Source organism: Triturus cristatus, chromosome 9 (assembly GCF_964204655.1).
Source record: "Triturus cristatus chromosome 9, aTriCri1.1, whole genome shotgun sequence".
Taxonomy (NCBI): Eukaryota; Metazoa; Chordata; class Amphibia; order Caudata; family Salamandridae; genus Triturus; species Triturus cristatus.
In genome coordinates this window covers 449,640,364-449,650,343 of record NC_140592.1, presented here as the reverse complement: position 1 = coordinate 449,650,343, position 9,980 = coordinate 449,640,364, and positions in this window count along the sequence as shown.

Here is a 9,980-nt window from a genome sequence, read left to right as displayed (position 1 = left end):
TGCTGTGTGTATAGTGACATACTCCTACATGTTCACTTACATGTCCAACTGATGTGTGGGTGGTGCATGTCGGGACATTGGGGTATTAGCATCCAACATGCAACAGACATATGGGTGCAAGTCACGAAGGGATATGCGTGCCATGGTTGATGTTGAGAATGACAATTGGCTTATTCTAAACAGTGTTGGCACTTTAAGCAGTTTTCAGCTGATGATGCCAGGGCTTGCCCTGTGATGTGATGTACTCACTGTGGTGTGTGCAGTCAGTGCAGGTAACTGATGTTGTTCTCTTTCTTCCTATTCCTATCCAGATACATCCACAGCCACAGGAGGGGACAGCTCCATGGACCAGGAGGAGCCACAGAGCCTGACAGGGACAGAAGGAGAGGAGTCAGGGGGACCCAGTGGCACGGAGGGTGAGTGGAGCCACACCGAGGAGTCGTCAGCACCATCCACCCCAGCTGAGGGCCACAGCAGCTCTGAGGATGACTCCCTTGTGGAGGCGGGTGTCAGCAGCCACCAAACCCCAGCTAGGGAGGCTGTCCCCACCACCGCCCCCACCACCACCACCATCACCACCCTCCCATTGGCTCCCATCCTAGAGGTCTGTGGAGGTTCCCGTGTTTGGGAGCATGTCTCCTTTGTGCCAGGCACCGCACCCCCTGCCCCTGTGTCCCCTGCTGCCCTGAGTGAGGAGTCTGTGGACTTACTTAGACAGATCCATGTAGGGCAGACATCGATGCTGAGTGTCCTCCATGCACACACCAGTCTGTTGACGCAACTGGTGTCATTCATGGAGGGCATTTCATCGGGCATGTCTGCCCTACAGAGGACCAATCAGTCTGTGGCCTTCTCCCTGATGGCAGTAGTGTCCCTCCTCCAACAGTCCCACGCCCCTCCTACCCCTGCACTACCCATGATTCCTAGCAGCCTACCTATCCCAAGCACACACACACCTGCACATTCTCACAGAGCCACAGACACGGGCAGCACACAAACACCCAAACCAAGGGCTAGACGTGCACACAAGCAAGCGCAGGGGACTGATTCCCCACTCACAGGGGATGGCTTGCAGACACACACACAGTCATCCACAACCACTCCGCAGACCTCCGAAACCTCTCCCTCCCAGCCCCCTTCCCTTGCCTCACCTGCAACCCCATCTCCACAGAAGCATTTCCTCTGTGACCTTGGCCTCTACACACCGACCCAGAAGATCCAGATTACAAGGGGAAGAGGAAGTCCCCACCCACAGAGGGGAGTGCCTCTCACACCCAGACACCCTTCCCTAGGCACAGTCAGACTGAGGCACCCACCCGCAAGTCCCCCTGGAGTCGAATGAGCAAGACCCCACCGCTGCCACGCAGCTCCAAGGCAAAGTCTCCGTCCTCCATCCCCCAAGCCACCACTCCAGAGGTTTCCCTGCCACACCCTGCCCTGGGTTCCCCCACCCACAGATACACCATCCCCAAAATGCTGAGGCCCTCCCCCCATCCACTTGCTCCTCCACATCCGGTCAGACGGTTAGTGCCACTGATGTGGGGACCGTGTCCCCCCTCTCTCCTGCCGACCTCACCTGCACCCCATTCTGCTCACATGGATTTAGGCACTGCAGTGGAGTCCACTCCATCTGACCTGCCCACTGAAGTTGTGCTGGCACCCACCCCATCTGACTTGTCCCCACAATTGTGACTGCACCCACCACTTCAGTCAGCTCCAGTGCAGTTGCAAGTGACTCTCCTGCATCCACCACCCCTTCACTGCCTCCTTCTGCTGCGCCCTGATCCTGTCCCTGCGGTTCCTGCCCTGCCCCCATGTATGCCCCTCCGAGGTGATGTCCCCTGTCCTACCAGTGCAGGCAAGCAACGTGTGACAGTTGTCACTCAAGTTCATTCCTTGTAATTTGATGATGGACTGGCCATTGGCCTTTTGTTTGAACGGACGTTTCAATTTTCATATGCTGAATTAAGCTTTTTTCTTTATCCTTGTGAACTTGATTTAGCTGAACATTAGGTTGATGATGTTTAGCATGCCCTTGCACCTGTAATGCTTGGTTTCCAATGTTGAATAGTGAGGTGTTGATGTGAGGTACTCCATGTGGTCCATGAGATATGTATCCTATTCTGGTCGGTATCCAAGTCATCCTCTGCAGCTAACTGTGTGTGTCATGATCAACAATTTGTGGACATCTATGTGAACATTTTATTTGCATGGTCACATCTGTGGCTTGCACCCATGCACATATGATGTGCTTCCCATTGTTCAATTTGTCTATTTCCCTGACTTTGGGCACATCTCCACTGGACCTGCAGGTGTGGGCATCATTGGTATAGGAGCAACTGGGTCCTCTGTGCAACTTGCTGTACATATGTGTTGAGTATGTGCAGATGACTTAGGGGAGACTCACGTACCCAGGCTGTTGTGACCAGAGCCTTCATTGTGTGGTAACTGATGGCTGACTGACCAAGTGTTCTGCTGACATGAGTGGGACGTGCTGTGACTGTTTGGCACAGCTGGACTTACACAGGAGTTGGGTCCCCTCAGGCTATGTCACGGATGTGTTGTCCCGTGACATAGCCTGGGCCCATGGTGTGTGTTGTATGAGCATGTGTGTGTGTGTGTCCACATCCCTTTTCATACACAGGCAGTGTTTCCTTGATATGTTCCTGTTGTTGCTTGCTGAGTGGTACTGTGTTCATCCCACAACTTTGCCATGGGCTACCAGATGTGTGGGTGCATGACGCACTACTATTAATTGGTGGTTCATCATTGGGATTTGTCTGTTCTGAGTGGTGATGATGTGGTCAGACGCAGATGGAATACAGTCAGGGTTCCCCAAGGCACTTGTTTGTTCGCAATATCATGTAGTTGTCCCTAGGTGGTACCTTTCAGTGATTGAGACATGTGTATGTGTGTGTGACTGCTCCCACTTGTCGGGTTCAGGGCTGCAATGTTTGCAGGTGTCAGCATGTGTGCCTTGTGGTTCTCCTTGGGTTCTGCATTGCCCTTGGATTGTGGCATGTATTCGGAAGGTTACGTGAGCTTTGACGTCATGGCCATGTACCGCATACTGTGCAGTATGTCTGTCATTCACCAGGGTTTTAAACTGTCCTTGTGTGATGAGTCTGTGCACCTTAGTTCCTCCCAACATTCCTGTGTTTGTCATCGGTCCATGTGCAATGTCACCTGTCCATGTGGGCTTCACAGATGCACCTTGTTGCAGTTAAGGGTGTGTGGTGTTGAGGGTGGACTGATGTAAATGTTTGCATGGATGGGCCCCTAGCTCCCGTTTGTCCATGGATGACGGGCCATGATGAGTGATTTGTGTTTGTGTAGGTGTGATGTACATTTGTGGCACAGGACACATGTCTGGGTTTCCCAGTTTGTACGAGATCTACCTTTGTCATCACAGTGGAGGTGTCATGCATGCTTGTGTCACCCCAATGTCTGGTCCCTGGAGGTAGTGCTGTTGTGTGTTAGTCTCTTGCTGTGTTAGTTGGTGTTCATTCCAGCTTGTGTCACATGTGTCTGTTGTGCTCCCTCTCATCTCACAATGCCTGATTGCCCACTAAGGGTGTTCCAATGATGGCATACTTTTGTATGGCACTGTGTCCCCATCTGCGTCACTGTGGTTCAGCCCCCTCATGTGTTGTGTAGTTGCCTGGGGATACTGAGACACACACACACACACACATGTTGTGTCAGATGTGCAGTGTGAGGTTTGTGTTTGTGCATCTGCATCAGTGCATTGGTATTGCTGTTGTGGGCCATTGTCTGGATGCTGTTTCTGTGATTTTCCCTGCTGTACCTGTGAGACATATCACATCATTGTGCACATTCATCCTGGTTGTTAGGTGCCATTGCTGGCATGGAATGGGAGTTTGTGAGCTGACACCTACAGTCTACACAGGTTGTTTTGATTAGTGTGTCTATTTTCGAGATGTGTGTATGCTTTGTGATGGTCACTTCTGCTCTTGTGTCATTGTACACTGTATGAATTGTCAGCCCCCATGTGTGGTGCTTGTCTGCACATGGCCGAGAGTATGTTTTGTTTTCACAGCACTGTTAGCCTCACCACATCTCTGTGGGTATGGGACACAACCACTAGTTTGCCCCAGAAGTGTTTAATGTGTTGGGAGCAGGGATCATACATGCTGTTTGGCATTTGCAGCTGTGACCATGATGACACTTACCTTTTGGTCACTGTGATGAGGGGGGTTTAGACCCCATCACCACAATACCCGACATTTGCTGCAGTTTGGAACCCCACACTTAACTTTTGTTCTACACAGTGAGGGGGTGTTAGTTTTACATTGACACAGTGCTATAGTGATGCTTGCCTTGTGTAGGGCACACTCATTTGTTGGTCACACATGTGCTGTTAGTTACATTGTATGTTCGAAGTCATAATCACTGTTGTGGGCATTTGTCACAGACTACACACTGTTGTCATGATGTTATGGGGGATGTATTTTGCTGACATACCTAATGTTGGAGTATGATGGATGTGTGGCGCATCACCCATCCTATGGGTGGGGGTGGCAGGGGTGATAGGCAACAGGTCCCCTATGTGTGGGGGTGGCAGTAGTGATAGGCATCATTAGCCCTATGGGTGGGGGTGGCAGTAGTGCTGGGCAACATAAGCCCTATGAGTGGGGGTTACGGGGGTGATGGGCAACATAAGCCCAATGAGTGGGGGTGGCAGGGGTGATGGGCAACAGGTCCCCTATGGGTGGGGGTGGCAGTAGTGCTGGACAACAGGTTCCCTATGAATGGGGATGGCAGTAGTGATGGGCAACAGGTCCCCTATGAGTGGGGGTGGCAGTAGTGATGGGCAACAGGTCCCCTATGTGTGGGGGTGGCAGTAGTGATGGGCAACCTGAGCCCTGTGGGTGGGGGTGGCAGTAGTGCTGGGGAACATAAGCGCTATGGCTTGGGGTGTCAGTAATGCTGGGCAACATAAGCCTTAGGAGTGGGGGTAGCAGGGGTGATGGGCAACAGGTCCCCTATGGGTAGGGGTGGCAGAAGTGCTGGGCAACAGGTCCCCTATGAGTGGGAGTGGCAGTAGTGATGGGCAACAGGTCCCCTATGAGTGAGAGTGGCAGTAGTGATGGGCAACAGGTCCCCTATGAGTGGGGATGGCAGTGGTGATGGGCAACATAAGCCTTATGAGTGGGGGTGGCAGGGGTGATGGGCAACAGGTCCCCTATGGGTGGGGGTGGCAGAAGTGCTGGGCAACAGGTCCCCTATGAGTGGGGGTGGCAGTAGTGATGGGCAACAGGGCCCCTATGAGTGGGGGTGGCAGTAGTGATGGGCAACCGGTCCCCTATGTGTGGTGGTGGCAGTAGTGATGAGCAACATGAGCCCTATGGGTGGGGGTGGCAGTAGTGATGGGGAATATAAGCCCTATGGGTGGGGGTGGCAGTAGTGCTGGGCAACATAAGCCCTATGAGTGGGTGTGGCAGGGGTGATGGACAACAAGTCCCCTAGGGGTGGGGGTGGCAGTAGTGATGGGCAACAGGTCCCCTATGAGTGGGGGTGGCAGTAGTGATGGGCAACAGGTCCCCTATGTGTAGGGGTGGCAGTAGTGATGGGCAACATGAGCCCTATGGGTGGGGCTGGCAATAGTGATGGGGAACATAAGCCCTATGGGTGGGGGTGGCAGTAGTGCTGGGCAACATAAGCCCCATGAGTGGGGGTGGCAGGGGTGATGGGCAACAGGTCCTCTAGGGGTGGGGGTGGCAGTAGTGCTGGGAAACAGCTCCCCTATGAGTGGGGGTGGCAGTAGTGATGGGCAACAGGTCCCCTTATGAGTGGGGGTGGCAGTAGTGATGGGCAACAGGTCCCCTATGTGTGGGGGTGGCAGTAGTGATAGGCAACATGAGCCCTATGGGTGGGGGTGGCAGTAGTGATGGGCAACATAAGCCCAATGGGTGGCGGTGGCAGTAGTGCTGGGCAACAGGTCCCATATGTATGAGGTTGGCAGGGGTGATGGGCAACATGAGCCCTATGGGTGGGGGTGGCAGTAGTGCTGGGCAACAGGTCCCCTATGAGTGGGGGTGGCAGGGGTGATGTGCCACATATGCCCTATGAGTGGGGGTGGTAGTGGTGCTGGCCATACAACCCCTATGGTGGCCTGTTGTTAGTGGCCAGGATGTGGATCCCCTGTGTGTGTGTGTGCCATTTTGCGGGTACGTGTCGTTTGTTTGTGTGGTTGGTGTCTGACTTACCGTCTGCGCCGTCCGCGTCGGTTCCTGATCCGGTCATAGATGCAGAGTACTGGTATGACCTGCGCGATGGGATTCATGATGTGTTTGTGTCGTACAAGCTGCTTGTTTCTCCGTCTTGTACCCGTTGCACGCTGGTCCGTCTCGTAGCCGTGGATTGAGTTGTGGCGCGAATCATAGATGAAATGCTTGTTTTCCGGATGCTGTGATGTGCCGTACGTGGCGACCCGTCCGGCGCGTAGGAAGTACGCATCGTACTTGTCAGGGTGGAAACTGCTATCGATACTGCTTCCGGGCGACTCGGTTTCAGCGTTCGGAGTTGCGGCTCGGACGGAGAATGAAGCTTGAATCACAGCCTACGTGTCGGTCGTATTTTTGGCAGTTATGCGCATCGTACTTCATCTACAGGACGGACCGGCTATGGGTACGTGTTGGTCGCACGGTAAGGCTACGGGCAGCTCTCGGAGAGCTGTCCGACCCGGATCGGAATCGACCCCTCTGTGCTTATATTTCTGCCCCCATAGAAAAACTTAAACCAGCATATGATGTTTTGCCTGCAGACTCCGTCTTTTTATCTATTGGATCAGAAACAAGTGCATTTTCAATGGTTATTGCTTTTTGGCTAGTTAGATTTGTCAATAATAGATCACCCATTAAACTTTCAGGAAATCCATTTCACATTTTGAAATAGAATATAGTCACCCTACGAGCTGATGATTTATCTAGATTTTTTATTGAACCATGTAATTTATTGGAAAGTTTGAAGAGTTTGGTCTGTGAAACTGAAAGAAGCACACCTCACTAGGCGCTGGCTTGTCTTCAACTGGAGCTAACTAAAGACTGTTTAGTAAATATTTTATAACAAATTCTTTTTTTAATACATTTACCTCTGTGATTCACATAACCATTCCCAAACCCACATACTCTTCATTATATTCAGACGATGATGACAAGGAATCAACATTAGACAGTGAAGAAGCTGAAAACAGAATCCACAGAAGAGCTTGGCAAACCAGGAGGAGAAGCTTTTTCCCCTGCTGAGTTTTCCAGGGATCAGAAATTGATTTAATAATAATTTTGATCAGCTTCTGTGATAAAGCAAGATAATGTCTCTCTAGTAAACTCTCAATGGTTATGCTCCTTTCTCGAATAAGGAGTAGTATGGTGTTGCTTACGGGTGTGCTTCGCCATCAAGCAATCAGGAAAATGACATAGCTTCCTCGAGTCCAGGTCTTTAACCCCTTCAGTGCCCATGACGAGCTGGACTCGTCATGGGCTGCGGTGGCGCTGTGCCCATGACGAGTCCAGCTCGTCATGAACTCCGCCCGCTAATGGAAGGCGCGGCACTGGGCGGGGAAAGGGGCGGGCATGCAAGGGGTTAATACTCCAGGTATGTAATACCATTCAATAGGAGACTAATAGCATCACTTACCAAGCAAAAGAAAAGGATGATTTCCAAATTATAATTTCTTCTCACTTTCAGTTTTTATATGTGGTAGTATGGCTACTTATTAATATAGCCAATATTAAATATTTTGCTTATATTTTTAAAAAGGAAAACAACTGACAATTTCTTACCTGAATTTATTTTGCTGTACCACACCATTTACAAATCAGAGAATTCAGAAACCTAGAGACAGAAATTATTATGTAATGCATGAACTGCCCCTCAAGTAGGTTCCTCAATACAAAAAATCAGTGCTTTAATTGCTTTTGCCCTGATTGGCAAAAGAATTTGCCACAATCACCAACCAGTCGCTTATCGGTAAGCTCAGGCAATTCAGGACCGAAGTAAAAAGCCAACAGCGCCCTTGGATCTAATCAATACAGTGCATGTCCTTGTACCATCAAAATATAAACTGACAGGTAATTTAACAAAGACAGAAATAAATATGTAGACCACCTACTACTAAAACAAATGTGCCTTGAGACTGAATAGAGACTAAATAAAGACAAATATGCACACCCTCCCACAAAACAAAGGAAGAGGTGTAGTAGTTGTTTTCTTCTTTTATTAACCCCTTCGCTGCGGTGGGAATTCCGCGGCAGCGCTGGGGGGTGTAGGGGGGCAGCGCGGTGGCGCTGTGCTCATGACGGAGCCACTCCGTCATGAGCCACGGTTGAGCTGTGCTCATGACGGAGTGGTTCCGTCATGACTCCGCCCAGTTGCATTGTCCCCCCGCACAGGCGGGGAAACAGCGCCGCGTGGGCGGAGCGGCCGCCAACGGTCGCGGCATGACGGAACCGCTCATGACGGAGGGGCTCCGTCATGAGCGGGGAAGGTGTGGTAAATATTTCATTACCTGTACTATTTTTTATGCGGTAAAGTCTAGTAAGAATAACTCAGTAAAAATAAGAGGCAGAATCCGTGGTATTAGAGGTTCTGAAAGGCTTTATTCCTCTACAAAGGAATTATGGTTCGAACCATAGGCATCAAATTCCATCACCAAGAGGGTTCAGGAAGGGAAGGCAATACATTATTGACAAGTAAAGATATTTATATGAAAAGCATTACATTAAGACAGATGCAGGAGGCGTAACAGCTGATAATACAGATAATAATACACATACGTAATGAAAAAAGGCGTAAACATAGGCGTAGACTAAAAACGTCATTTAAACATGATGTCACAGGTGGGTGGATCCATAAGAGAATCCTGCAATGTCAGCAGAAATACTTCGCAGAGATGCGTGCGCAGCCGCATGACGTGTGATTGACGTGCAACTAGAGGGTGAAGGGAACTGGACATTTAGCTCTACATGTGGAGACAGAAGTCTGGGGGGTCATGTCAACCTAATCCCAAATCATATCTAATATCTTATGTTTAAAGAACTGTATTATCCAAAAGGAAAGGTCTCTCGGACGGAATCTATTCTATACTGACTGTTAGTGCGTGCACAAGCGTCTAAGTGTCTACATGAGATGCGAGGGGGCAGGAATCTTCCATGGTAACAGGGGCTATGAATTACTTGCAGGAGGACAGTGAGGCCTGGCCCTTTGCTCGGTAGCTGGAAGAATGTTTACCTAAACTATTAGACAGGAATGCATCGGATGAGGAGCGGAGCAGATAATCTTGAAGGTGAAATACAGTTTTTTGCAGGCAACAGGCCGGATCAGGCACCGTTAGCCGCGCAGGGAGTAGGACAAAGTTCATGGATACAGATGCGGGCTCAGACTGGAGCTTTTCAGAGGCAGAAGGCAGGAAAAGGCTTGATAGCAGAATTCAGGGCCTACTCGCCTGAACTGTAAAACGTGGAAAGTGAACCACATAAAGTCGGTGGCCTTTCATACTTAGGAATGGAATATCTGACCCATTCATGGCGGATCTGAAAGAGGATATGTTGACGGTGGACGCACATGTATTTGCGTCTTCATAACTGGAACTGGAGGGAACATACATGTACTTGTAGCATGTACATGGAGCCGTTGGGGTCTAAGATAGGGGACATAACTGATCATAAAATTCATATTTCCTCATTCCCTCCTTGTCCCCTACGGACCCTCAGGAGATATCGATCTTCATCAATCCATCAATCTGTTCATATAGCATCATTTGTTCTTCTTTCTTCTTCCGGGATCTTGAACGAAAACTTGGATGCGGAATACACGATGTGGCACACAAACCACAAATCGCTGGCCCACATTGTAGACATAAGCAGCAACTGAATAATATGAGAAAGCCAATACCTAGGAAGGATAGAATCCTCCATCCCCAGGCTGACAACACGCTCCAGAACCAACCGGACCAAGTC